Source organism: Hermetia illucens, chromosome 3, assembly GCF_905115235.1.
Source record: "Hermetia illucens chromosome 3, iHerIll2.2.curated.20191125, whole genome shotgun sequence".
NCBI lineage: Eukaryota > Metazoa > Arthropoda > Insecta > Diptera > Stratiomyidae > Hermetia > Hermetia illucens.
Window position 1 is genome coordinate 167,211,142 of NC_051851.1, and position 27,110 is coordinate 167,238,251.

The 27,110-nt window shown below is 45.9% G+C and overlaps 1 protein-coding gene and 1 non-coding gene across 4 annotated transcripts in view; one reads left to right on the plus strand and one right to left on the minus strand.

The window, feature by feature from the left end:
- LOC119650694 (disintegrin and metalloproteinase domain-containing protein 10) overlaps positions 1-27,110 on the plus strand; it is a 299,715-nt gene that overhangs the window by 21,631 nt on the left and 250,974 nt on the right. The gene's annotated exons all lie outside the window — the stretch shown is intronic.
- Positions 2,107-2,178, minus strand: Trnac-gca. Its single transcript has one exon. It is a non-coding gene; the product is annotated as a tRNA-Cys (tRNA).

Here is a 27,110-nt window from a genome sequence, read left to right on the forward strand (position 1 = left end):
TGACATTGTGATCTTGGCATCATAAGATCTGGATGACTGCGGAATCGTCGAAGCGGATCGGTGAATGGAAGGGGTTTCACAGCAACGAGTGATAGCGAACGTGACGCGCTCGAACTCCGATACCGAGCGAACTCCTGAGAAGCTCAGCGTAGTGTACGCCGTAACAAGAGAGAATTTGGTATTTGGTTGGTGAGGGAAGCGCAATGATTTCAGAATTGTATACCGTATCAGGAAGGAGCTTGCATGTGGTCGCAAATGTTTCGATGGTCATGTTAAAGGCGTCAACGGTCGATTTCCCATCCACGATAATGAACAACTGAAGAGGTGGAAAGAAAACTTCACCATGGTTCTTAACCGTATCCCATCCGGTGAAGTTCCTCCTCTTGTGGACGAAAAGACTAGGCACCGTAGCACGCAAATACGGACTGTTCCTCCAAGCGGAAATAATTGCGGTCATCAATGCACTCAAACGGATTATAAAGCCGCTGGCCTTCACGGTCTCCCCGCAGAGATGTTTATCGCTGTACCTACAGTTACTGCAAATCTCTGCTTTCGCTCGTACTGAAATCTTGGGAATCCGAGACCTTTCCCAGAGAGCGGAAGATGGGGATAATCGTCGGGGTCCCAAAGAAGGGGTCCCACTTAGAGTGTGACAATTGGAAGGGTCTCTGCGTGTTGCCTGCCTTCGCAGATATAATAGCTAAAATAATCCCGGAGCCCATCAAGCAACACCTCGGAACCTTGATCGACAGAGAGCAGAGAGGGTGAACGTCCGAGAAGTCGTGGAGGTGTTCAAGGGATTTCAGGCAACCGTGAGCGATAGCCCGTAGGTGTACAACTATAGCCTAAAATCGTCATTATCTCTGACTGACCAGTACCAGATCTGAATTGGTTGTGAGAGGTTAGGGCTCTGTCAACTACGTTCAGAAAATGGATTAGACAACTCAAAGAAAGTGTTTATGATGTTGAAGTCGCAGAAAGTCCGGGAACACTAAAAAGTTTAGAGATGAATAATTGGAATCACTACTTGATGAAGATCCTTGCCAAACATAGGCACGGCTCGTGCATTAAAAGTTGGCTGATCAACTGCTGTCAAACATTTAAAAGTAATGAGAATGATTCAAAAAGGTAGTTACTGAGTTCCACATGAATTAAAAGATGGAGACATCGAACTTCCAAAAACCCATTTGTGAAATGCCTCTTCAACGGCAATAAAGGAAGGGGTTTCCGCATGGATTATTTGCTGGAGATGAAAAATGGAGTTCTTTCGAGAATCCTAAACCCAAAAAAGTATGGGTTGAGCGGGGAAACCAGGTCCATGGTAGTCAAACCGAGATTTTCACTCTCATTTTGGCAAGGTTATGTCATATATCTGGTAGGATAACAAGGATGTGGGGTATTATGAGTTACAGGAAACAGGTGAACGTATTACTGGCGATGTCTTTTCAAGAAAATGGTCCAGATTGGGCGAACAGGCACAAAAGATGAATTTTTCAACATTACAACGCCAGACCTCATTTGGTTTCTGTTGTTCAAACTTGCTTGGGGCATACAACACTGGAAGTCCTTTCCTACTCAGTGTATTTTCCAGATATGGTTCTTTCGATTGACACTTGCTTTGGTGGATGACGTTAGCCCTTCTAGACCAGGGGTTAAGTTTTGGTGAAGATATCGAAAATTGGCTTCCTCAATGGATCGCCTGAAAAGAAGAAGAAGAAGAAGTGTTCAGACAGGGAATCCGTATGTTCTCTGATAGATGGGTGGAGATTTTAGCTGAAGATGGAGCCTACTTTGCATGGTATTCTTATATAATATGTAAAAGATCTTCGAGTTTCGTGTTTTCCATCCCAATTTAAGGCCTTTGTTAGGTAGGAACACGGTCGAATATGCTTGCCATTTGTCTTGATCGATTTTAATTAAGTTTTCTTTGAATGGGGGTGGGAAAAAATGGGTCAGGCTACCAAATATTGAAATCTGACTAAAATAGAGGAAATTCGAATCTTTTTGAAGAAAGTTCCTGCTTGAGATTTTTACAACATTTTGGGAGATCTTTCATGCTGTATGCTTTCAAAAGCCAAATTTGTGTTCCAAAAAGAATTAACTTCAAGGGGACACCCGGGTTTGAACCGGGGACCTCTCGATCTGCAGTCGAATGCTCTACCACTGAGCTATATCCCCAGTTGGTATATGGAACTCTGCGCACAACTTTCTGATTTCAGATTCCCAAATAGCAAGAGGAATCGTGGGTGGTTGTTTGCGGAGTGCTAAGAGATATTTTCTGAATTAATTGCGAACAAGAATATACCACGCACTATCGCTTGCAGCGGTCTCTTCCATTCCACTATGGCACCCACTTGTATCTATCTAAAAAATTCAATGAATAGATCTCGATGCTTTTGATAAGAGTCCATTTGTCTTTTGCAGATTTGTTGTATCATCCGTGCCAGGAGGTGGCTATCGCAATATTTTACTTTTGTGAATGATGTTTGCATCACAATCAGATGCGATGTTGCGTGACAACTTTTGTTTGTTTTTCTGAAAAAGATAAGATTACGAATAAGGCTTGTCGACACTGGCATTGATATATTCTTATTTGGAGCCATCTGCATGCCTTACTTAATATGTCGCATGGATTGCGGACTTTCCCATCGAATGAATGTAAGATTTCACATGGTTTTGGGAGGGCTCTTGGAGGCTTTAAAGTTAAAGTGGCTCAGAACTGGGCGCTTTTACAAGCTGTTCCAACCCGTTTTTTGTAGCTGAGTTTTCTTCAGTTTATGTGAGTATGGCATGGAAAATCGAAATGATAAGAAAGCAATGAAAATGCTTTTCCGCTGTTCAATTACTGGAAACACGATTTGAACTTGCCAAGCGTGAAATCAACAGTTTCGAGTTTCCCCGTCAGATAATTAAGTGTGATGAAATCGTCTAATAGGCACTGACTGCTATCATGGCAAACTAGCGTCAGCTCCGAAATTCAACAGATATCCATCCCCCATTTCGTAGAACTATAATTTCAAAGTACAACATTCTGGCAAACTTCACTTACAGCCTGATGCCAAGGCCCCTAATGAAAACGACTAACAACGAGCCGGGTCGTCATATCACTCAACAAACTTAACTCATTTAACAAGTGAAATTGATTCAATCAAGTTGTGCATTCTGCTTGAAAATTGACTCTACGAAACGTACCGCCAGGCACATGGCTTCCATTTTCCGAGCCGTTGAAATGATATCTCTGACTCACATAAAATGCGAAATGAGAAATATGAAAATCCCAAGTACATGTTTCATTTTCAGGCAGAGTTGGAGGCACTCATTGCAACCAAGACGGAGCGTGCGGGTAGTGCCCGTGCTCCACTTTGTGCCGTACCGACAAACTTTCCGAAGACTCTTAACTAGCTTCCAGCACAATTGAATTGATTTATTGACTCCTGGAAAACATGAAATTCTGTGGAAATATATTTAAATATAAATATTTGCTTGGCAGCGCACAGGCGTACGGTTACTGGGGCTGGGGGGCAATCGAAATGAGGTTTCATCGAGCCGATTATTTCGACCCCGGTTCTGACGAAGTCTTGCTTCCATTGATCTGGTATTCGCACTTTTTTCCTTTGTGCGGTAACTGCGAGTGGTGGCAAAAAGATGGTCTTGAGTAATGGCTTTCGTGTAGGCTATTTCGTAAGATGAAGCCATTGTTTAGCAAGCACAACGAGATATTATTACAATTAAGTAAACAAGTAGAAATCCATACAATTAAAAGAGCATTTGAACGGATCATACACTCGGGGGTTCGAGGCAGGTTGGTTTTTCCTTGGATACCGAAGCAACAGGGCCTTGAATATTTAATGTCGACCGTGACATGAAATCAGTGGAGTTTGGAATGCGTGCGATGGAGAGGTTCAACTAGTAGGCGTTGTTATTAAAGGAAAACCTATTTAGGTCGTTACTTAGAAATGAATGATGGTAAGGTAGCTGGAAAAAAAGATAGTTAAAATGAGAGGCTTTAGGAGAGGAATAAGACAACAGAGTGAATGGCCCTTCAGGAGACTGGAACCATAAAACGATTATACGTAAGTCCTGAAATAATAGTGCAAAAACTAGAGGATCTCGGAAGACACTGTGCCTATTTAATGCCTTTCCTTTTCCCACTTCCGATGGCTAATTCGAGGGAAGAAAGGAGGGTTCGGACCAAAATCCGGATTATCAAGGGTTACATCTGAAGGGCTTTGATTTGGAGAGATTTGCCAAAAGTTAGTACTTGGTACCTCAAGATTTGAGTAAGTGTCTTAAAAGCTTATAATTTAAGAAGTTTGCTCTTTAGAATGGTTTCAATCTGTTTAAAGATTTCCGGTTGGAAACAACGAAGTTTCTAGGGATATAGGTCAAATGTTTCAGTAGGGTTCACTGTAGAAAGACAATAGAAACCTACCATTCGACCGATAGTATAGAATAAATTACAGTACTGCAATTTTGGTCTGCTCACGAACGACCTCAAGATAAGTAGAACCGAAGGTCTTACGTCTTCGACTCAACTTAGCATCTAGAGACCCAACGATGGGAATCGTCTACTTTCTACTGATTTAGAGAAATTAGTTCTTAATCTTGACGAGTTTTAGGTAAGGCGAATGGGTTTATACGCAGAATTTTGGATTTCCGCAACGGTACCAACTAAACATCTTCCCATCGTCAGAGAGCTAGCCTGGAAGTGCGATACGCAGGCGCCACCCGCAAAACTCTCCATCTTTATACTTGCGCAAGGCGCTTACTATATACTTCCTTGTCAAGAGCCCACACCCCTGCGCCGTAGAGGGGAACATATTACATTGAACTCATTAGGAGACGCCGCATGCATTAGCCGGTTAAAGGCCGAATCTCCTGCAACAAATCGGACAGGATTTGTTCGAAAAAGTTCACCTTTAGTTCGGGCGTCAGTCCAAGGTACTTAACCGTTGGTTTTGACTTGATTATCGGCTCGTGCATTGATATGTTACCCTGGATTTGTATTTTCCTTTTAGTCAGGATGACTACTTCGGTTTTTTTCCAGGGCAAGATTGATACCATGGGCTGTCATCCATCCGCTTACCCGTCGTATCAATATGTCAAGTCTGCTTTATGCTTTCTCGATAGTGCAACACGCTCCACGACATTATCTGCATAACCGACCAGGCACGACTCTTCTGGCGTGTCGAGTTTTAGCACACTCATAGGAAGCGTTCCAGGGGTCCAGCCCTAGGATTCTAATGTTATCCTTAGAACTTGCCCTTATAATTATTGCAGATGCAGCTTTTGCATGGTGGGGGTTTCCCTGGGCTATTTTAGTGCTGGTCATCGGCTCCTTTAGTGCTTGGAGCTTTTCTTCAATGTCAGAGTATCCTTCGATATGGCACTTTCTTGTGTTTCGCAGTCCGACTTGAGCCCTAGAAGGTCTAGGTCAAGGTTGTTCAACTTTTCCTCTCATGTGGACAGCAGGTTCACCTCCCTGTTCGGTCCTGCTCTTCCAGCCTTCAGGGATCGCGATAGGATTTCCACCCAGTGTATTCTCCGAAGTATCCTTCCTTTGTTTCTGCCTGGACTCGTGCACAGGTATGCTACCAAATCTGTAATTGATGCCGAGTTACGACGTTTAATTACCTCCAGGGCTCGGTAATCTACCCCGATCATGAGGAGTTCGCCTTTTTCTTCCTCCTTGCTTCTAAAAACTCCCCATAATCGTATGTGAAGATGCATATTTTGAATAGTTAGGAGGCGTCCTTTTCTAAATCGCTGCGTCTTTGGGAAGTTAAACCGTCACCATGGGTGGGACTGATATGTCATCCCCAGCACATGTCGATAGTTCCTTTCCCTTCCATCCTGGGAGTTTATGAACTTCAGTCTTAAATCACTCCGCTGTGTCCTCCATCGTGACATAGTCGAAAACGTATGCCGGTAAACATAAGCTGCTCTCCATTACGATAAAGCCCTCAATTATTTCTTGCTCTTCACGAGTAAGTATTTTCTCCGGGAATACTTTGGACAGTGTAGTGCGAGTCAAGTGATTGCCTTGAAATTTCCCCTTTCTTGGGCTCGGATTTAGGTTTCTTGGGAGCATTTCCCTCTTGCAGGCTGATTTCCGCTGTCCCGGCTTTCTTGGCTTTGATACTGAAGGCTTATATCTGGCCTGAGGCTTCTTAAGTGAAATAATAAAAACTTGTTGTTTCTTTTTCGTTGGTGTGGATATTTATTCTTGCAAATACCGATATTTCGGGAACCACATGTTCCCTTCATCAGTGCTAACAAGTTTCTCTTCTTCTTCTTATTATTATTATTATTTCAATTAATTAATCGTTGGAAACATCGCATAATTTCACTCAGCTTCTTAAGTGTTTGTTCTGGTTTTAGGCCTTCTCTCAGATAACGCCGATACAATTTTTCACCCGGGCGACTGAGGCCTGTCTCCTTCCTGACGTCTGATATCCTGACCTCAGACGTATCCTTGCTCATCCCTGCCTTTTGAGCCGGGATCTTTGTTGGTTGCGGTCTTCCCAGTAGGTAAATTTTGATATTGGCACCACTGCTTGATCTCCTAACTTCTCCTTTTTTGTTTGGTGTAGGGTAGGTAGATATCAGTGGCCGCTTTGAGGAGCGCTGTGGTGTGCGGTTTTGATACCAAGACCGTGATTGTTGGTCGGAGAGCAGGGAGGCAGAGTCCAGCCAGCTCAGGTCTTCAGAGCTAGCCCTTAGTATTCACGAAGGAAGGCAACTCTCCCACCCTGTAGCTAGAAATCTGTTTCAGGTCCCCAAAGATTGGTTTACCCTGCGTCCGTAGCCTGATTCTAACGAGAGCTGGGCGATCGCAGAGGAAATGCACCAACCCCTCCTGGACCTGGCACAGGTGGTAGGCCTTCGCCATTGAAGGCGCGCGGTTGCTAAGTAGTGCGAGTAGATTCCACCCTTGACACTGTGTGTATTCGAGAAAACCTCCGCATCGACTTCACAGACCACCATTGATCCATCGGTGAAGTATATTGCAACACGCCGCCGGTTTTCCACTGTGCCTGGTTGGAAAGTCCATAGCAAAGTTTCTCGTGAAGTTCCCAGATTTCCCGAGATGCTATGTCTAGGATGTTGCTGTGATTGTCGAGCTTCGCTGTCCAGCACCTGGACTCGCGTAGTCTGATGAGACTGCACGCTGCAACGTTTTTAATGTGGAGGTCTAGGGGGGAGGATTTACAGGAGTATATTGTGAGCATCTTCTGGCCCACGGTCACACCTTTCGCAACACTCCTTCCATGATGTCGCTCATAATAAACGGAAACATCCTTGACACTAATAACTAACGTTGTTGAATGCTACCTCTATATCCAAGAATGCAGCTAGGGTATACTGCTGGTACTGCAGTGACCGCTCAACCGTGCCAATTACCTCGTGGGGAGCGGATTTGCCTTTGAGATATGTATGCTGGAGCTTAGAGAAAGGCGTTCTTTCCATAATCCCCCTTCAGTGGATGTCCAGATGCACTCTAGGGTCTTTAACACGAAAGAGGTGAGCCTGATTGATCGAAAGTCCTTGGCGGACTCATTCCCGCGCCTACCTGCTTTCGGTATGAAAATCACGCGTGCGCGTCTCCAAGGTTGTGGTGCATATTCTAAAGAGATATAGCCGTAAATATCAACAAACCCTCTTTTGTTGATTTCCGAGCTGCCCCAAAGTGTATGCCTCGCATTGGCCTCGCAGCCTATCAGCAGGTTGGCCTTCTTTGTTGCTAAGGTGCTTTTCAAATGTTGTAGTTCTTCTGGCGGAGTTGATTACGTTCTCTGCCCCAGCATGCTCCAGTTTGACCACCAGGTACCCTGTTTGTATGGGGTTCCTCCCCAAACCCAGTCGTCCATCGGAATCTTGGGATTTTAATGCCGCAGGGATTGGACGAGCTTATCCTTATCAATGCGTATCTTCGGCAACTAGAGGCGAGCGACCAGTCTTCTGGGGATCTCGTCGTAGGGGATGACATTGAGCTTTACTCCCTCCTAGGCGTCGCTGATCTTAGTGACGCACGAACCGAGAAAGTTCCTGGAGAATTGGTCCTAGCAAACTCTACAGTCGAAATCACGGACCGCTTTAGAGGTATCAAAGCAGGGGATGGATACCGTGTGTCCGACAGTCTGGCCTCAACACTGGTCCACACCTCTGGCGCTAGTTTGCGAGCGCTACACGCAAGTGGTTCCTGGCCACGTCGCCGAAGGATTTCGCAGTTCGTGGCTCGTCGGTTGGATGATGCTGCGTACGTTACTTCAGATGTTGCTTAGCGTCCGAGCTCTTGCACATTCAGCTCCACTTGTGTTTTTTTGTTCGATTTCATTTTGAAATCGATTGCGTTTAAGAGTGGTGGGCTTCGCCTTTTGCTCGTCTGTCAGGCGTTTGCTGTTGTATTCCTCAACAATCGCGTGGTATTTAGCGAGGTCTTTTTCATCCCGCTCGTCGACAGTACCGGCCTCCTTATTCTTAGCGATCTTGCTGAGAATATGCATGGTCGTTTGGTACTGGCTCTTGAGCAGGACACTAATGGTCCTTCACTTCGTAGCCGGTTTGCGGTGACTGGCGTTCTTGTCGGTTTTTACTTTTGAGGGCCCCGCCGACTTTGAGAAGTTCGGGTTAGCAATACTATGTTTGGTACTCGCTTCACCCAGCTTGACGGCAGTGGATTCCAGGCTGGAAACTACTAGTCTAGTTCTATCGTCGGTTTATTTGTTTTTTTTTTTTTAATTTGAGTCCATGTCTTCGTCCTACGAGTAGTCCGGAAAGAATATCCACCCTGGGCCGCAGCCGCCAGGGTAAGGATCTTATTTGAAACTGAAGGTGCCCAAGGTATTCAGAGTTCATATACTAAAGACCAAGCTCTCTATTGGCCACGCAGCCCTCGTTACACGCTCTTCCACCTTGGCTTGGGGTCCTATTAGCACCTTTTCCAGTGCAGGGAGAACGATCCCCGGGCTGTTGCTTCGAAATATCTCCCAGCCAGATCCACTTGCCCTTAACATATGATCAGCAAACAAGCAAATCCTTGTCAGTTGGATGAGCCTACTCCTACCTCGGCTCTATACACACTTGGCCCTTCTGAAAACGGTTTTCAGCAGCCACCGCGAGGAGGTCGTATGAGGACTTGCCGAACCATGCAACTTTAACCTGAAGCATAATCAGACCAGGCCACTGTGAACAATTGAAGATGTGAAAAAAAAAACACTTCTGCATGGTTCTTAACGGTATTACATCCGGTGAGGTTCCATTTCTGGATGGGGTGGATGAAATAACCAGTCACTGCAACACGCGGTTACGGACTGTTCTTCCAAGCAGAAGCAAACGGAGTAAATCCGCCGGGCTAGACGGTCTGCCTACAGAGCTATTTGTCGCTGCACTTGTAGCTACTGCAAATCTGCTGCTTCTAGCCGTGTGGAAATTTTAAGAATTCGACAGCTTTCCCAGAGAGTGAAGGAAGGGGATGATCATTAAGATTCCAAAAAAGGGCACACGTTTTGAGTGTGATAATTGGAAGGGTATCAGCATGCTCCCTGCCGTCGCAAAGATAATTGCTAAAATAATCCTGGAGCGCATCAAAGAGCTTGGGATCTTCCTGCATTCCCCCCATCAACAACCTACGGATGATTTTGGAATAGAGCGCTCTTCATCGATTTCGAGAAAGCTTTCGATAGCATGGACCAGGGAGTGCATCTGAAGGCCTCTACGTAGGAGGGGCTATTATCAGAGCGATATATGATGGTGTAAAATGTCACGTACTGCACCGAGGTAAAATCCTAGAGGATTTTGAGGTTCAAAGCGAAGTCCGCCGGGGTTTAATCGTGTCATCGATATTATTTCTTCTTGTTATCGATTACGTTTTTCATGCTGCCTTGTCCGGAGGACGTGGAAGATTCAATAAACGATGACAACTTCCCTCAAATGCTTCGACAACGCTGATGATATTTGTTTGCTCTCTCACCGGGTCGTGGACCTTGGCTAAATGGCTTTGGATTTGGAAGGAGAGGCAAGTAGCGTTGGTCTGAAGATAAACACCAATGAAACCAAGGTTCAGAGTCCGATGGGTCACCGCACTCTCCATATCTGAATGAATGGGCAGAACATCGAAACCGTCGATCAATTTGTATATCTAGGAAGCTTGGTTTCAGCCAACGGCGGCACCGAACTGGACACCGCACATGGAACATGAACTCCACTGTCACTCAGAAGCTCCAAACTTTCGTCAATACCTGACTGCGTCGTATCGTCGGAGTGCGCTGACTTGACACTCTCTTAAACGAAGGCTTGGCACTCGTATGCGATGTGATCGAAGGACCGTAATGGCAGTGGATTGGTCCCATGTTAAGGAGTTACGCCATGCAGTAGAATCCACTGTCCCAAGATGGCCGACGATTGGTTTCCTCAAGGGCACTTGGCGCAGATTAGCATTAACATAACTAAATTAAAAGGTGAAAGAAATTTGTCACACTCAACCTTCTTAAAGTCAGCTCGACCCAAGATCTTATTTTTTTCTCCTCGTGCAAGATACAAGTCTCTGAACTAATGTATTTGAATCAGAGCATCACAATCTAATGCAAAATATATCAACCCAGATAAATATCTATTTTTAAAACAATTTACAGCGAAGCTGATTCACGACTTTTTTTCCCGAGTATAATTGTCAACTCGTTCGAAACATTCAAATGCATTTCTTTCTGGAGAGACATCATTTCTAAATATAACACCTGACCTGACACTTTTCGGTGTGCTGACAATTTAGAAACAACAAATTAACACATTCATTGATGCGTGTTTAAAAAATCTGCAATCTTTTTGCCAAATTGTTCAAGTAAATTGACTTTTTGTATTGTTTCTCTCAAATTTCGTAATCTTACATGGGAAAAAGTTTAGGCTTTATAAACTTTTTTTTGTGGTTTTATCTGACTTTCGATAACAATTTATCTCCATTGCATGATTGCGTAAATTTGCCTGCGCCAAATTGGGTACATATTTGCAGTTCTTGAGTAAATTTGCGTATTTAAGATGAAGTAATTCGGGGCTTTCTTGCAAGTCCGAAAAAGGCGGTTCATTGTTTTATAGAGTTACCGAAAAATCGGTTGTAGTAGCAAATATTGGAACAGGTTTTCTTTGTGGGAATTTTGGTAGTGCAGATAGTTTTTTTTATCATGTTTACCTGCATAAAAGACAACAAACAATAATGAGAGTGTCTTCTAATTTGCAGACGAGTTGGGGGCTTAAAAGTATAATTTATCTCCGCATAGTTAATTGGGTCTCCTCTAAAATGATTTGAGTAAAATTAAGGTAGAATTTGTGTGGATTTTATTTTCCTCTTTTATAATTCTTTTTGCCACAAATTCGGGACATTTTGAATCCCCATTTGCCAACAAAGCCTATGGCTAAATCCAAAAAGAACAGAGCTGCTGCCTCGAGACTCCAAAAATTCGCTTTCTTTAGCTCCGAGTGCTGGGGAGCCACAGAAGACAACACAAACACTACTACATCAATTTTCAGCACTGGTTTCCTCGTACTTCTTCTTCTTTTTCTTCAGCCTTTGTCCCGCTCACAAGCGGGGTCGGCTCGTCGTAATCGCTTTCGCCATTTGGCTCTATCGAATGCCTGATCTGAGTGCAATCTCGAGGCTTTCAAATCCCCATCCAGCGTATCAAGCCACCGTTTTTTCGCCCTGCCATTTGGTCGTTTACCATCGACTTCGATGTTCAGACTAATCTTGGCAAGTGAATTCTCGTGAGCACGAATTGCGTGATCATACCATGGAAGACGCACCCTCGCAATTTTCCACGATCGGTGCAACCCCATAACGATCGCGGATATCCTCATTTCGGATGTGATCAAAACGTGTCGCGCCACTAGTGCAACGTAACATCTCCGTCTTCATTACTGCAAGACGTTCATTGTCTTTTATAGTCGGCCAACACTCAGAACCATAGAAAGCGACAGGACGCACAACATTGCGGTAAATTTTAGATTTGAGACGTTCGTTGATACGTCGATCACAAAGAACACCAGTGGAACGCCACTTCATCCAGGTTGCGTTAATGCATGAAGCAATTTCATAATGCAGTTCTCCATTGGCTGATACCGTTGACCCGAGGTATTTAAATTGCGTGTTGCATGAGGTGATCATTCCATTTTTGGACAAGTTGTTCGAGATCATTTTTGCTACCAGATGCTAGGAAAACGTCATCTGCGTAAAGCAGTGTGTAGTGCGTTGGACGTTGGCTATCCCGTGTGACGGTGTCCATAACAAAAACAAATAGGGAGTGGTGAGAGGACGCTTCCTTGATTAACACCAACAGAGACACGAAGCGGTTTTGGGGGGGGTTTAACGTGAGTACCTGTCGTGTAGGCATAATCCCACGGTCCTCTTCGGACACGGATTGATTTTGGGACCGTAATCAGAGCCCCGCCATGCAAGCACAGCGGTCCTGGTTTATACTGAGTGCAGGCTCAGCATTCATACCAGTGGATGCGAGGCCTATCCAACACCTCTGCCGCAACTAAGGGGTACGGCACCCGAGTTGTACAGCGCAACTCCACGCTTGAGCTCCAAGAAGCTCTGCCCGAAACTACCACAAGGGGGCAACACCAAATAACCGGGTCGAAAATACATCCTCCAGGAATTCTCCTGGAGCATATGCTCTGAGAGGGCCGTCCCGGTTCCCATGGTACCAGATAACCTCCGGTGAGGCTTCGTGGCCGCAGCCACTTCAGATGAGTCCCTTGCACACTCGGGTCTGATCGCCCTCCGCGAGTACGTGGAGACGGAACTCCCCAACGGGTTAACTGGAATCAGCCCGAAGTGGAGAACCGCAACGGAACCTTTCACCAGCTAACTACCGCTCTGTGTACAATACAACACAAAAGACATCACAAGACAACACAACTACAAAACACAGGACTGGTGGCTATTCACCATGGCCACTAAGGCCATTCACCCAACAACCCCAAGCGAACCAGCGTCTAGAAACTCCCTCCTTCGTTGGAAGGCAGCACGCGCGAAAACATTAGCACATTGAAGTGTCTTACTGCTAACAAGGCACTGGCTAAAATCAAAGATACCGTTCACCACACGAACGCCCATGTCGTCTAGATTGCGGATGTCACAGTACGCCGGACAGACACAGAGAACATGGCACCAGTCCTCTGAGTCTGCCCCACACAGAACACAATCCTGACTGGAAGTAAGTTTCCGCTTGAAGAGAAACCCATTCAAGCTGCCATGCCCAGTCAGGAGGAAGCCCACATCAAGCCCAAAGTCCACGATGGAACTTCCTCTGGCAGACACATATTTGACGTACTTATATGTGACCCGACCTTTCCCACATTTGTTCCATCTAAGATGTTGCCACTTAGATGTTACACTCTCTTCTAACACCTTTTTGACCGCAAGCGGCCCTAGCCCATCAACCCGATTAACACTAACTAAATCGGTTTGCAGCAAAGGTACGCCCCTCCTGATCCTGTAGACCGTGGCACGCCGGACTACCTCCAGACCAAGAGGAGGAACACCCAACAAGACCTGCATGGCGTCGGTCGAGACCGTACGAAATACAGGAAGACACGATGACAACGCCACTCGCTGACAAGCGTAGAGCAGCTGCCTGCCCTACACCGTCATCCCAAAATCATTCAACATAGAGGACCCATACGTACAACATGCAAGAAAGAGCTCAACATAAATGGATCTGGCAGCTCTCCTGTTTAGACCCGACTCACACCTCATCACACACACCAACATACACACCAATTTAGTCAAACGTGGCTTGAACTCGCGTAGGTGCGGAGCCAAGTACATGCGTTCTGTGATCGTGACTTCCAAGTATGTCACTTTCTTCTGGTATTTCAATGGAATCCCATTGAGTTTGACACATGGCGTACGCCACAGGTAGCCTTTCAGCATCATCGCGACGGTTTTTTCAGTTGAGACCACGACACCGACTTTTAAAGATCACGAGTTAACAATGCGCATGTACTCAGTACCCTGCTGCTCGATCTCACGCCGAATGTGCCCCTCAATAAGAATGAGGAGATCATCCGCGTAGGCAACAAATTCAATAACGGTCGAAAGCTCACCCAAGAGTTCATCCATCATCAGATTCCATATTAATGGACCTGCCAGAGATCCCTGTGGGCAGCCGCGCTCCACGTTCACGAACACACGCTCATTGATACCTTGGAGGAATGCTCTTCTGCCATGGAAGTAGCTCTTCCATAGGGTCAATTCCTGGCAGTCACACTCACAAATTTTGGACAACACAGATGACCAACTTAGGTAATCAAATGCGCCTTTGAAATCTACAAAGATTCCAAAGACGTATTTGCTAGGACAACGGACAACAAGGTTTTTGACATGCATTAAGGCGTCGTCGGTGGACCCACCAGTACGGAAGCCATACTACCTGTCAGACTCAGAATTACTCTTATCCTTCTCTGGCGACTTCAGGAGCACGACCACCCTGGCAGTCTTCCAGAATGCTGGGAAATAACCCTCCCGAACACAACACTGAAACACACACTGGACATGAGATGGGATGGCCTGCTAGATGGCTTTGCACATCTCGCCAGTCATCCCATCCCTGCCAGGTGACTTCCGAAACCTGAGCATCGCCATGCTCTTCTCGATCTCACAACATCTCAGGGGAGGAATTTCTTCCCTTTCCTGAGAGCGACCGTCAGGAGACACCGAAGGCTCGGATCTCGGAAATAATTCACCCAGCAAAGCACAAACACTGTCATGCCAAGTCAGCATAGGTTCACCGTTCACCTTGATGCCGGCTATGTTATGACTACGTTTCCCTCTGCATATCTGGTAGACCCTACCCCAAGGGTCATTACAACGCTCACCAGTCTTCTTCTTTCGACTGCCTCAACAAATCTTTATAAGACAGGCCACCTCGCCTATAGGCGAGCCTAAGTTGGTCAACATCAACATCAGGACGGACAACACTCAGACGGCGCGACCTTTGGAATTTCTTCCTCAGGCGCCGGACTTCCCTCCTCTTTACACGGAGAGCATTCGTCCACCACGAGAAATGCTTCCGAGCCCTTCGTTCGGGCTTCGTCAGCATGTCATCATTCATGCTACACATCCACTCATTCAACAGCGCAACCTTTTCATCCACAGACAAAAGGACAAACTCAGAGAGGGGAGAGCGGCCGGCCATCCGAGCAACATATAAACCCCAATTACACCCGCGCGTAGTTAAGTCCTTGGGGGTTGTAACGTAGGTACCTGTCGTGGAGACTTAATCCTACGGTCTTCTTAAGACACGGATTGATTTTGGGACCACAATCAGAGCCCCGCTGTGACAAGCAACAACGGTGCCAGTCTATACCAAGTACATGGCTTATCATTCATACTGGTGGATGCAAGGCATACCTAAATCTCTACCGAACTAAGGAGTACGGCACCCGTGTTGAAACACAACACCACGCCGAGGCCCGAAGGTCTCTTCTCGCGTGAGCATAACCACAACCCCCAAGAAACTCCCACTAGGGGGCCTACCGCAAATAACTGAGTTGTACTCATATACAACGGGAGTTCACCCGAAGTATGAGAGTCCAGGAGCTATCCCGGTTCCCATGGTGCCAGTATACCCCTGGTAAGGTTTCGTGACCAATTTGCCACTTTAGATGAGTCCCCGTGCAGACTCGGGTCTGATCGCCCTAATTAGGCCTTTGGAGCATTCGCCTACTGCATCACGGCCGGCAAACCAACGTGTGTACAGCGTCTCCCGGTGCCACCACTATGGAGGTTCTCCTTGGCCACTTGGTTTTGGTTTGGCCGACAGGGTTGCCGCCCCGTCTTCCTCACCGCCACCTCCAGTTGCGTTGACAGGTGGAACTGGTCCAAATATCGGCAATGATTGTGGAAGTGGAGATGAGCAAATTCTTCAGTTGAAATCCGCTCGAAGTTTTCTTGCCATCGATCCGTTGCGGCTCGACGGTTGGTAAGCAAAGTACCGTTCTTGTCATTAATGCAACAGAAGTGTTCGATATCCTATGTACGTTCGTTACGGTTTTTAGCAAGTCGATACAGATCTCTCTCGCCCTCCCGAGTGTCCAGTTTATCGTAGAGATTTTTGTAATGGTTCGCTCGGGTGACAGCGACCGCTTTCTTTGCTCCCCGATTGGCATTCTTATCAATTTGCCAATTAACAGACGTTTTATCGTCGAGAAATTTGTGGTAGAAGCGTTTCTTTTCATGGACCTTAATTTCAACATCATCATTCCAAAGCCACGTATCTCGGTTGATGTACCGCATACCCGACTTGATGACCCCGATGGTTGCCGAGGCCACTTTGTGGATCGTGCCTTTCGTTTGGTTCCATGATTCTTCCACATTCGTAATGGTCGGCAATCGTATGAGTGAGGGGGGTTTCCTGCAGAGCGCAGATATCAATGCGCCTTTTCCGAAGGGCTCTTGTGAGTTCCTCGGTCTTTCCAGTTAGGGTACCAAAATTTAGTGTGCAGACACGTATTTGTTTTGTTTGTTTTGTTCGAACAAACTTGCTTACATTCTGACGCCGTCCATGCGTCAAGGACCCTTGCCCATTTCTTGACAGGACCGGGGCCCGTCCTGCCGCATCGACTGAGGTGGACGCCCTAGCATTTCTCGGAGGCTTGTGACTCAATCCTATTATCATGTTTGTAGCGACATTGTATGTTGTTTCTTGGTCGGCCTACCGCGGGACCTGTCACCAAAAGAGATCAGGTAGGATTTAGCATAGCGGAAAACCTCCAACTATACTCTATTTATCTCTTTCCCTGATCTCAGCATTTTATTTTTTGTTTTACTGAGGATAGTACAGAGTACGTTGCCTTAAATCCTCGTTCCTTATCTGGGCTTGGGACCAGAATACTATGTTAATAGCATGGAGGAGTTCACTGGTTGCCTTGTACATTAAAAGGGGAAGGGTAAATTAGAAACTAGTCCTGGCGATGGCAGCAAAGTATGTACACTTCCGGAGATTAAATATGAAAGGAGCAAATAAATGTCTCCATGAACACATTGAAAATGTTAATTAACAATGAAAGATTTCCAAGTTAATAGGATTCGACACAAATTGATGGAATGTTTGTTTGGAGAAGTCCTGCTGGCTTTGACATTGACAGTTGATCGGAGCTAATGATTAATATTCGACACGTGGCTCCTGATTTATTATAAAAGCTTTTTTTCCCGGAACCTAGCTAGGTCCTTGACTCCAAGAACTCTGTTGAGTACTTCAATCCAAAAAACCGGAATTTCCCATTACCCCTTGTTTTCAACTGTAGTATCCTTAGCCGTTGCCTTGGGGACGAAATAATGACTATAGAAACCTGAGAAGATCCTGCTCAATTCTTTCGAGAGAGAAGAAAAAAAGGAAGATTTATATTAAATTTTTCTCTCCCATAGAGAAACTAATCACATAACCGCAGGGTACAGCCCATTTATTCCTTGAAATTTATTCAATTTTCCTGGAGAATACCTTCCTCTTGTCACTTAGAACCCATCATAGATGACTTAATTTCAGCTATTCATCTCCAACTCAATGCTTGCCTGGCATCGACTTTCAATGATGAACCCTCCTCCCTCCCTCCTTCGGATTCATCATGTTGCTCCTAAAAATCCCCAAGAAGAAGCACGTGCCTCCTCTGTCTTGTTGGCATTCATATGTGCGCGTTCAGTGCACTTTCACGATGAAGATGGTCTTTCTTCGTTCCTCCGAACGATTCAAGTGTTTGCAATAAAAATAGAAACAGAAAATAACGATCTAAAATAGAAATTTGATTTCATGCAGGGATAATTACATTTTCAAGTCTATTGCATAAAGCAGGACTGAGATAGTATCAGCGATGCAGTGGAGGAAGTGCAGGAAGAACAGAAGGTGCAAGCACATCACAGCGATAAGAGGGAGGACTCTGACGACAGGAAAACAACAACGGTTGAAGGAGCTCTCGTTGAGTTCAGTGCTACTGAGCATTGAGGGATGCCACATGTAATTCAACTTAAACTTGATATAAATTTCTTCGACAGGGTGATCTCGGGTCTATTTATCTTTTCAGGTTATTGGACTTTCCTGTCTTGCTATCTGCGGATGATAGTGGGCGAAGCCGAGTAACCACACAAGTTGATTAGTGATCTAATTAAATGAGAAGGATTTTCAGCATAGGAAATTGTATTGGTTCGACGGTGAATAGGGGAATTAAATTGCGTAGTTCAGTAGGGAATTATGGATGGTTGTAGTGTGGATATCAGGTTTTATATGACTTGCGAGAATTAATCTGAAAGAGACACCAGCTGGGAGTTAGACCTTCGCTTCTTGGATATTCAATATCTCCACAATTCTTGTGTTTGGGACATGTGAGGAGTCCTCGGGGATCTATTGTTTAATAGCAAAACAAAGGCAGTTATGGTGTTTGTTTTCAGGCCCAGCATCATCCAAAAGCTGTCCCTTGGACGCCACCTTGTCGTGATGGGGGAGCTTGTGGTAGTTTACTACTAGACTAAGGATGTCCAAAAACACATGAAGATGGAAACAAAGGATTGACTTTGAATTCACCTGCGACTTTGAGAAATCAGGTCGTGGCCAAGGTACAGATTTTAGAGGCCTTACCAAATTCAGGTTCCTCCGAAGAAATCTGTGGAAGACAGGCTCTCGAGTACAGTAGGAATCCTACACTCGGTGTCTATGGCGCAGTCAGCCAGAAAAAATAGTACACCAACTCACTTAATGAGAGGAACTGGAAAGCTGACTACGGCTGGCCTGTCGGTGACACTGCTGCCTAACTCTTCTAAAATACGGGAGAGGAAGGCTCGGCAGAAGGAAACTTTAGCCGCAAAGAAAAAGGGACTACAGGCTTGCCTCTCAGAATCTTTTCCTCCGCCTGTACCCGGAAAAACGGAAGAAAGGGACGCTGGTAATGTGGACGCAACTGGTCTAACGACGGTATGTGAAAACAGATCGATGCAGTCCAGACACCGTGAATTCGGGAGGGCTTCTAGCTCACAACAACGGAAGGCGCTATGAAAGAAGACGAAGTTTCTTGGGAATGCGGACATGGACGTTGCTACACAATAAGTCTGGCTATATTGAGACAAATCGGACGCAAGAAAACGGAACTTTCGGCAGAAGGTGAGAACAAGCTGGTAACCACGGTGAGATTCACACTGAATGTAGCGGACTTTTCATAGTAGTGTGGCGCGGCAGGATTCACTTTGTAGAGCTCGCCACGGCAGTAGAGGACTAGCGAGGAAAGTGTACCATGAGAACCACATGGAGACGGATCGTTCTCTTCTGCCTCTAACCTTGCGATAGTCGGTTGTCTTGCGGTGCAGTTTTTGATAATTTAAACTCTTTCGTTACAATTAATGGAGTTTTAGTTTGTGCATAGAGAGTATCGACATGTATAAATAATTCTGATCAAGTATTTATGGGTGTTTTCGTATCCATTATTTTGGGCAATTTCAAAGCCAGCGATCTGCGTTCAATACAAAGTTAGCTAAAGTCAATACAGAGTTAGCCAAAGTGGTTACCCCGACGTGATACACCTTTTTGGCGGCGGAACCCGGAGCTGTGGTTCATACATTTGGAAGCGCAGTTCCAAATGTCGGGAATCACATCGGACGCGACCCGCTTCAACTATGCGGTGGTCGGCCTGGATGAAGAGTCGATTCTTCTGGTGTCAGACATAGTGAAGTCGACATCATACACGCAGCTCAAGAGCGAGTTGATCAGGCGCCTGTCGGCAAGCGAGTCGGCAAAATTAGATCACTTGCTGGCGGGTTTAACGTTGGGTGATCGAACTCCCAGCCAATTAGTTCGCAAAATGAGGCAATTGGGTGGGAGCAAGATCGGCGATGACCTGATCAAGTCGCTCTGGCTGCGACGGCTCCCGGAGGGCACCCAGGCGTTCCTTGCTTGCGTCTCCGGTTCCTTGAAGGAACTGGCAGCGACGGCCGACCAGGTACAGGAGGTCTACGTATGCCCAACCATGGCGGCCGTTCAAGCACCGTCGGATGAGGTGAAGGACTTGAGGCGCGAGATAGCCGCTTTAACTGCCAGTGTGGCCGAGATGCGGGCGACGTTGGACGCTCAGCGTTCGGGCGCCAGATCGCGAGCGCGCTCACGGTCTGCCACTCGAAAAGGGCGTTCGGGTAGCAGGTCGTCAAGACAGCCTGCGGACAAAGGTATTTGCTGGTACCATCTTAGATTCGGTGATAAAGCGACAAGATGTACCGCAAAAAACTAGGTCCGCGGGGGGTCTTGGCGACGGCCACCCAGAACGCAGCGCCACGTCGCCTAACTATTTTCGACCCCCTCATCAGGCGCAACTACCTCATCGATACTGGTGCGGAGGTTTCGGTTCTTCCCGTACCTCGGCAACATCAACTTCTTCCACAACCGCTCAAACTGGCGGCAGCAAATTCCTCCCGCATAAACACATACGGGTATAGGCAAGTGAACGTGAGTCTTGGCTTGCTTAGGACGTTTTCGTGGCGTTTCATCCTGGCGGATGTCAGCTTCCCCATATTAGGCGCAGACTTCTTTTGTCACTATGGGTTGCTGGTGGACTTGCAAAATAAGTCCCTTATAGAACCCACGACCAACCTTAATTCGTCGGGCCAAATGGTATCTCACACTGACAATAACCTTTCCGTTCTTTTGGAAGACATCACCGACTCTCGTGTTCGGACACTCCTCCAAAAGTTCAACCAGATTACTACCGAGTGTAGTCTCTCCAAACCAGTGAAGCACAATGTGCAGCACCACATTAACACTACTGGTTCTCCGATCTTCTCGAAGATGCGTCCTCTACCATCCCAGAAACTGGCTATTGCACGGAAAGAGTTTGAACAACTCGTTCAACAGGGTATCTGCAGGCCCTCAAACAGCTGTTGGTCTTCCCCACTGCATATGGTCCCTAAGCCAAACGGCGAATGGCGCCCATGTGGGGATTACAGAAGGCTAAATGCACAGACTGTTCCTGACCGATATCCAATTCCACTCATCCACGACTTTGCGCATCACCTCGCGAATTGCCGCATCTTTTCGATCTTGGACTTAACCAATTCTTATCATCAAATCCCTGAAGACATACCAAAGACGGCAATATGTACCCCCTTTGGACTCTTCGAGTTCACCCGGATGACTTTCGGATTGTACAATGTGGCGCAAACCTTTCGAAGGTTCATTCACTCAGTCCTGCAAAACCTCGACTTCTGTTTCGTATATTTGGATGATGTTTTGGTCGCTTCTTCCACTGAGTCTGAACACTTAGCCCACCTCGAGTGCATTTTTCAACGTCTCCTTGAGGCCGGTTTAGTCCTAAACGTTGAGAAATGCAAATTTCTTCAAAAACAGGTGAGATTCCTCGGCCACTTCATTTCCTCTGAAGGAATACAGCCCGACCCAGACAAGGTGCAAGCGATAACAAGCTTCCCGCGTCCAAAGACAGTGAGGGAGTTGAGGAGGTTTTTGGGCATGCTAAACTTCTATCGTCGTTTCCTGCCCAAGGCCGCCCAACAGCAGTCCGTTTTGAACGCGTACTTGTCTAGCCTCAAAACTAAGGACACACGAGAGATCGTGTTTTCTGAAGAGGCTGTCCGCGCGTTTGACAAATCCCGTCAACAACTGGCTGACGCTACACTCTTGGCATTTCCTCTGCAAGATGCACCCCTAGCCGTTTTTCTTGATGCCTCTGACATTGCAGTAGGTTCTGCTCTTCACCAAAAGGTGAATCAAGTCCGGCAGCCGTTGAGCTTCTTCTCAAAGCAGTGGAAGCCCGCTCAACGGAACTACAGTACCTACGATCGCGAACTGCTTGCCGCGTACTTGAGCATCAAATACTTCCGCTTCTCCCTTGAAGGCAGGCCATTCACAGTGTTCACAGACCATAAGCCTCTCATGTATGCTTTGAAACAAAAGTCCAACAAAGCGTCCCCTCGACAGCTTCGACACCTGAGCTTTATAAGCCAGTTTACGTCAGACATCCAGCACGTGTCCGGCAAGGACAACATTGTTGCTGACGCCTTACTCGACTTCTCGGCTATTGTCAAGGCGCAGGAGGATGACGCAGTACTTCAGAGCCTCAAATCCAATTCCAAATACAAATTTCAGGAGTTGTCCATCTTCGGCTCGAACTTCTTTCTCTGCTGCGAAGACTCAGAAAAGGGACCTCGACCATACATTCCGGCCACCTTTAGCAAGGAAGTGTTCCACGCGGTTCACGACTTAGCGCATCTAGGCATCAGGACAACAAATCGGCTAGTCACTGAGAAATACTTCTGGCCTTCTACGAACAAGGATGTCAACTCCTGGGCCAAAGAGTGCATCGCATGCCAGAAATGTAAAGTCTCCAAGCATGTAAGGAAAGAAGTCGGCTCATTCCCCCGCACTACCAAGTGGTTCCACACAATACACCTCGACATAGTAGTAGTAAGAAATGAAGAGGAACGATTGAGGGAACTATACTGGCCGGGCCTACCAGGGATGAAGCAGTCCAGGGTGGTTATTGGAGGATACGAACCCATGCGTACCAAGGATTGTTCAAACCTCATCAAAAAAACCTCGGAATCATAGTGGGGATTCTTACTGCTCACTGTCGGCTTACCTATCACCTAGGGAAGCTAGGGAGTGTGATGAAACCTTTATACACGTCCTGGGACAGTGTCCGGCAATTGGGCAAAGTTTATCTGAAGCGCCCGTTGAGGCTAGGCTATTTTCCCGCTCGAATTCTTTGTCAACCGTTAGTTCTTCACTAATTTCTCTTTGATTTTATATCAAATATCTAGACCTCATCATCGCGGCTGTTAGATATTATGTTTTCAAAACCCTCACATTATGTACAATTGGCAAAATATCTGCTCATGAGGATGTTCCCTGCTGCCTTCACACTCTCCTCTCTCTCCTTCTCCCGCTAGCAATAAGAAGTTGTTACTCTCAAACCTTCGTATCATATCTTATATTCTCATTTCTCCAAAGATAAAAACACATTCGACATCGAAGTTCAGAGGAGCCGACAATCTCTTCTTCTTCTCTGCCAAACGAAAAATAAATCTGCATTCATAAGTATCGACCTCATTACAAAAAATAGATAAAAGTGATATCTTGAATCTCATTTTCAATCTCCTTATGATATTCTATCCTCAATATTCAGACAGCAAAGAATCCAAACGATATAAGTAGATCGCCTCAATACGCTGGCATTGAATTGGATAATCTTTAAAATTCGGTTAACTTCCGAGAAACATCTTTAAAAAAAAAGTAAACACAGATACAAGTGAAAGTCCCAAAGCCGTTCTTAAATAGAAAATCAAAATTAATAACCACAACAGTTGGTGTAATGAAGCCAGATCAATGCATTAGGCTTCAACCAAATAAATCACTTTCCATTAATCAAAATAAATTGCTCGAATCAAATTATTGATTTCCTTCACTAATTAGACGTGGATCGTGGAAAATTTGTTTTTAAATGAGGAAATTGAGAGAAACAAACGGAAAGACTGAATCCATTAAAGTAACTATGCAAAATATGGAAATACTCATTGAAAATGGTAGTAAAAGTGTTGCAAACCGGCATATTAAAATGCTATTGGAAATATTGTTGTTAATGATCCGGTGGGTACTCTGGCATGTACGCAATCTTATGCTGAATCCATCGCCATTGTTGCATCCACTTGGTTACCGAGCATCTTCAGTAATTACGGCGTTTAACGTGCTTGTTGCGATGCGACCCAGATATAAGTGAGCACAATTTACGATTTGTTATTCTTTGGGCTTTCTTTACAGTCCAGTTATCGACTTGAAGAAAATTAAAAAGAATGGAATATTTACGACTTGAACGTGGTGTGTTTGTAGGGTTACATCCTAATTGTTGACAACTCAAAAAGTCTCAGATTTTCATTCAACTTTTTTTCTCTCCAAAGCTTTTATTAGACTCAAACTTTCACGATTCCTTTGCCAGTCTCGTGGCCGTTCACACCGCTACCACCCTCGTTAATCAGCACGCGCCTCCACACTACCCCACCTCCAGCTGATATTGGGTTTAAGCGACAAATCGGACTCCTAGCCCGCCGACTTTAGGGGCACAGATCGAATTTCACGTGCCGTGCACCCTTTTTCCCCGAAATCTCAGCCCCATAGACAAAAGGCTTTAACTTGGGCACGGAGACGTCCTTGAGTCTGCCGCCGACGTCAACCCTAAAGAAGTGCTCGCCTCTGTTCAACACTTCATATGGACCCTCATACGGTGTTAGCAGACACTGCTGACAAAATCCACGAGGTACATACGCGCCCCCCTCGGCGCAAAACCGGGATGTCTGGAGTTCCTTATTATGGCAGGCCTAAACCGGTTACCGGTTGTTGCGCCGTTGATGATGATGACTTAAGCGCCCCGTGTTCAGTGAAGTGTCGTGGAATACCACGGGCTAAATTGCTGAGTTTCAGCAGGTGGTGGCAACCCCCTCAGATACTATCTCCAGACTAGCAGCAATATTAGGAATCTCGAACTCGTTCGCGGTTCGCCAACCGAAATGGGCGATCAGGTGCGTCAGGGTCCTTAACGAGTCCTACAACTTGCTGATACCACTGCATCTTTGCGCACAAAGCAAAGAAATGTGTCAGCCGGTGCACGTTCATGTTTTCAAAAAATTGAACTCGTTGGGAGCCCCGGCGGCGGCCACCCAGAATGCAGCTCCACGTCGCTTAACAATATTCGATCCCTTGAGTGAGCGCCATTACCTGATCGACACAGGCGCAGACGTCTAAGTTTCCTGAGCTGAATAATAAGAATTTGTCCTAGCTTCGCACCAGAATAATATAATTCACCTCGAAGTCAAGCTTATCCCCTGAGTGGCTCGCCTACCTGTTGGTAGCGGTGTGACAGCCACGAGGAGGGAGAGTTTCGCTTCATGATTAATTATATTATTCTGGCGCGGAGCTCGGACGAATCCTCGTTAATCAGTTCGAGCCTCCCCGTAAGCCTTTTAAATGTGTATTTGAGAAAGAGGGCATATACTATTCAGGCTATGAGGGTACTAAGAAACATTTCCCACGTAAGCTTTCCGTCGGAATCACTGTGGTCGTTGGCGGACGGTTGGCAAGTTCTAAAGGAATTCCCGGCAGATGACATCAACACAACGTCAATATATATTTCTCCAAGTCCACCAGCTTGGTGCTCCCCCAATCCGTGGAATGACACGAAGGTGAATATCGGGAAATTCGTTGAAGTTCTTGGAACAGATGGAGCCGCACTGAAAGGCATTTCGATGGTCACGCTACGGCTGATACTGATGTACCTTTACTTATTAATCTGATAACGAAAGTCTGAGGGGCTTACATGTTCAGGAGGGCATCGGCTAGTGGCACGGCGTCTACGTATTAGTGGACTGCGGAAAATCCAAAGTTGCGGAAGGAGGCTCCTTCCTTTGGCACAAGGTTTGAATAACCCGGAGAAGGCATACACCACAATGACAAAGAACAGAACAGGAGACTCTGCAGCGCGGTAAATCGTTATTCCTTGGGATTTCTTTGCAGTCCATTTACGGGCGTGAAGGAAGTGAAAAAGAATGGAATATCTACGACTTGAATGTGGTATGTTTGTAGGGTTACATCCTTGGTATCAATGGACCAGAGTTCCGGATGTATTGGGGAAGCTTATCCGTACACATCATAGGCTCTCAACATCTGGCTTTTTTTTAAGGTTTTATGTGAAACAAAACCTTATTAGAATCAATTCGGATTTTTTTTTAAGGTTTTGTGTAAAACAGAACCTTATTAAAGTCGGTTTAGTGTCTGTCTGTCTGTCTGTCCGTCACACGCGTTTTTCTCGGAGACGGTTATAGCGATTGAAACCAAAGTTGGTAGAAAGGTGGGAACTGTGAACGTTCACGCATACAGTGAGTTACATCCTTTTACGTCGAATTTAAGAGGGGAGGGGCCCGATACATGCGAAAGGGGGGTGCAAATTTTGTTTTCATCAAATATAGTCATTTGGGGCATCAAATTAAAGGTCAGTACATTTCGAAGCCGGTCTTAGTTTTGAAATTTATTAGAAAGGTCGGGAGTGTGGGGGGTTGAATGTGATAATTTCTTTAAGTGGGCCGTTCTCAGAAACTACCCCACCGTGCCTTTGTTTGATCCATTTTGAGACATCTGGAATAATCCTCTGTGTGTGCTTTAGGTGAACCGTCCCATTTTTTTTGCCATTCCAAAATAGGTTCACTTCGTGCTAATTGCCAACGACAGGTATAGGACTCGCCGAATGCATATAATGGGTCATAGAGGCCGCGACGCGCATTCGCCAAGATGTCGATGGGGACCATGCCTGCTATCCCACAGGCTGCTTCGTCTGATGTTGTAAGCGCACGACGTTCACAATACACTCAATCGGTATGGAGCTACGATTTTTCTTTTATTTGCTTCCAACTTCAAAGACGATGCCCAGACTGGCGCTGCATAAAGCAAGATAGAGCTGACAACTCTCGAGATAAGGAGCCGAGGGCTTTGCCTAGCACCACCTATATTTGATAACATTCTTGCCAACAATGCGTGTGACTTGCATTTCAGTCTTTGGTCAACCATGACTCTTAGGTATTTAAGGGTTGGCTGTGACTGTATGGTATATTCACCAACCCCTACCTTTATCGACATTTACTTACTTCGCTTGGTGATCAAAACTACCTCGGTTTTATGCTCTGCGAGCGTCAGACCAGCTTCCTCCAGCCAAGACCTGATTTCAAAAATTTCCTCATTTGTGAGTACCTCGATCTCATCAATATCTTGTGCCACGATAATCACTCCGATGTCGTCTGCGTAGTCAATGATTGACACTCCTTTGGGCAGTTGCACCTTTAAAACTCCGTCATACATTATTATCCACAGGAGAGGACCGAGGGCTGATCTTTGTAGAACTCCGCTGGTTGTTCTATACGTCTTAGGTCCATCGCCCGAATCATAACATAATATCCTCTCCCGGGGAAATTCCATGACTATGTGTCCCAGCTATTTAGCAGCGCCTAACTTGGCTAACACCGCAATTATGTTGCCCCATGCTGCTCCGTGCTGACGGCATTCTTCACGTTGAAGTAACTATCG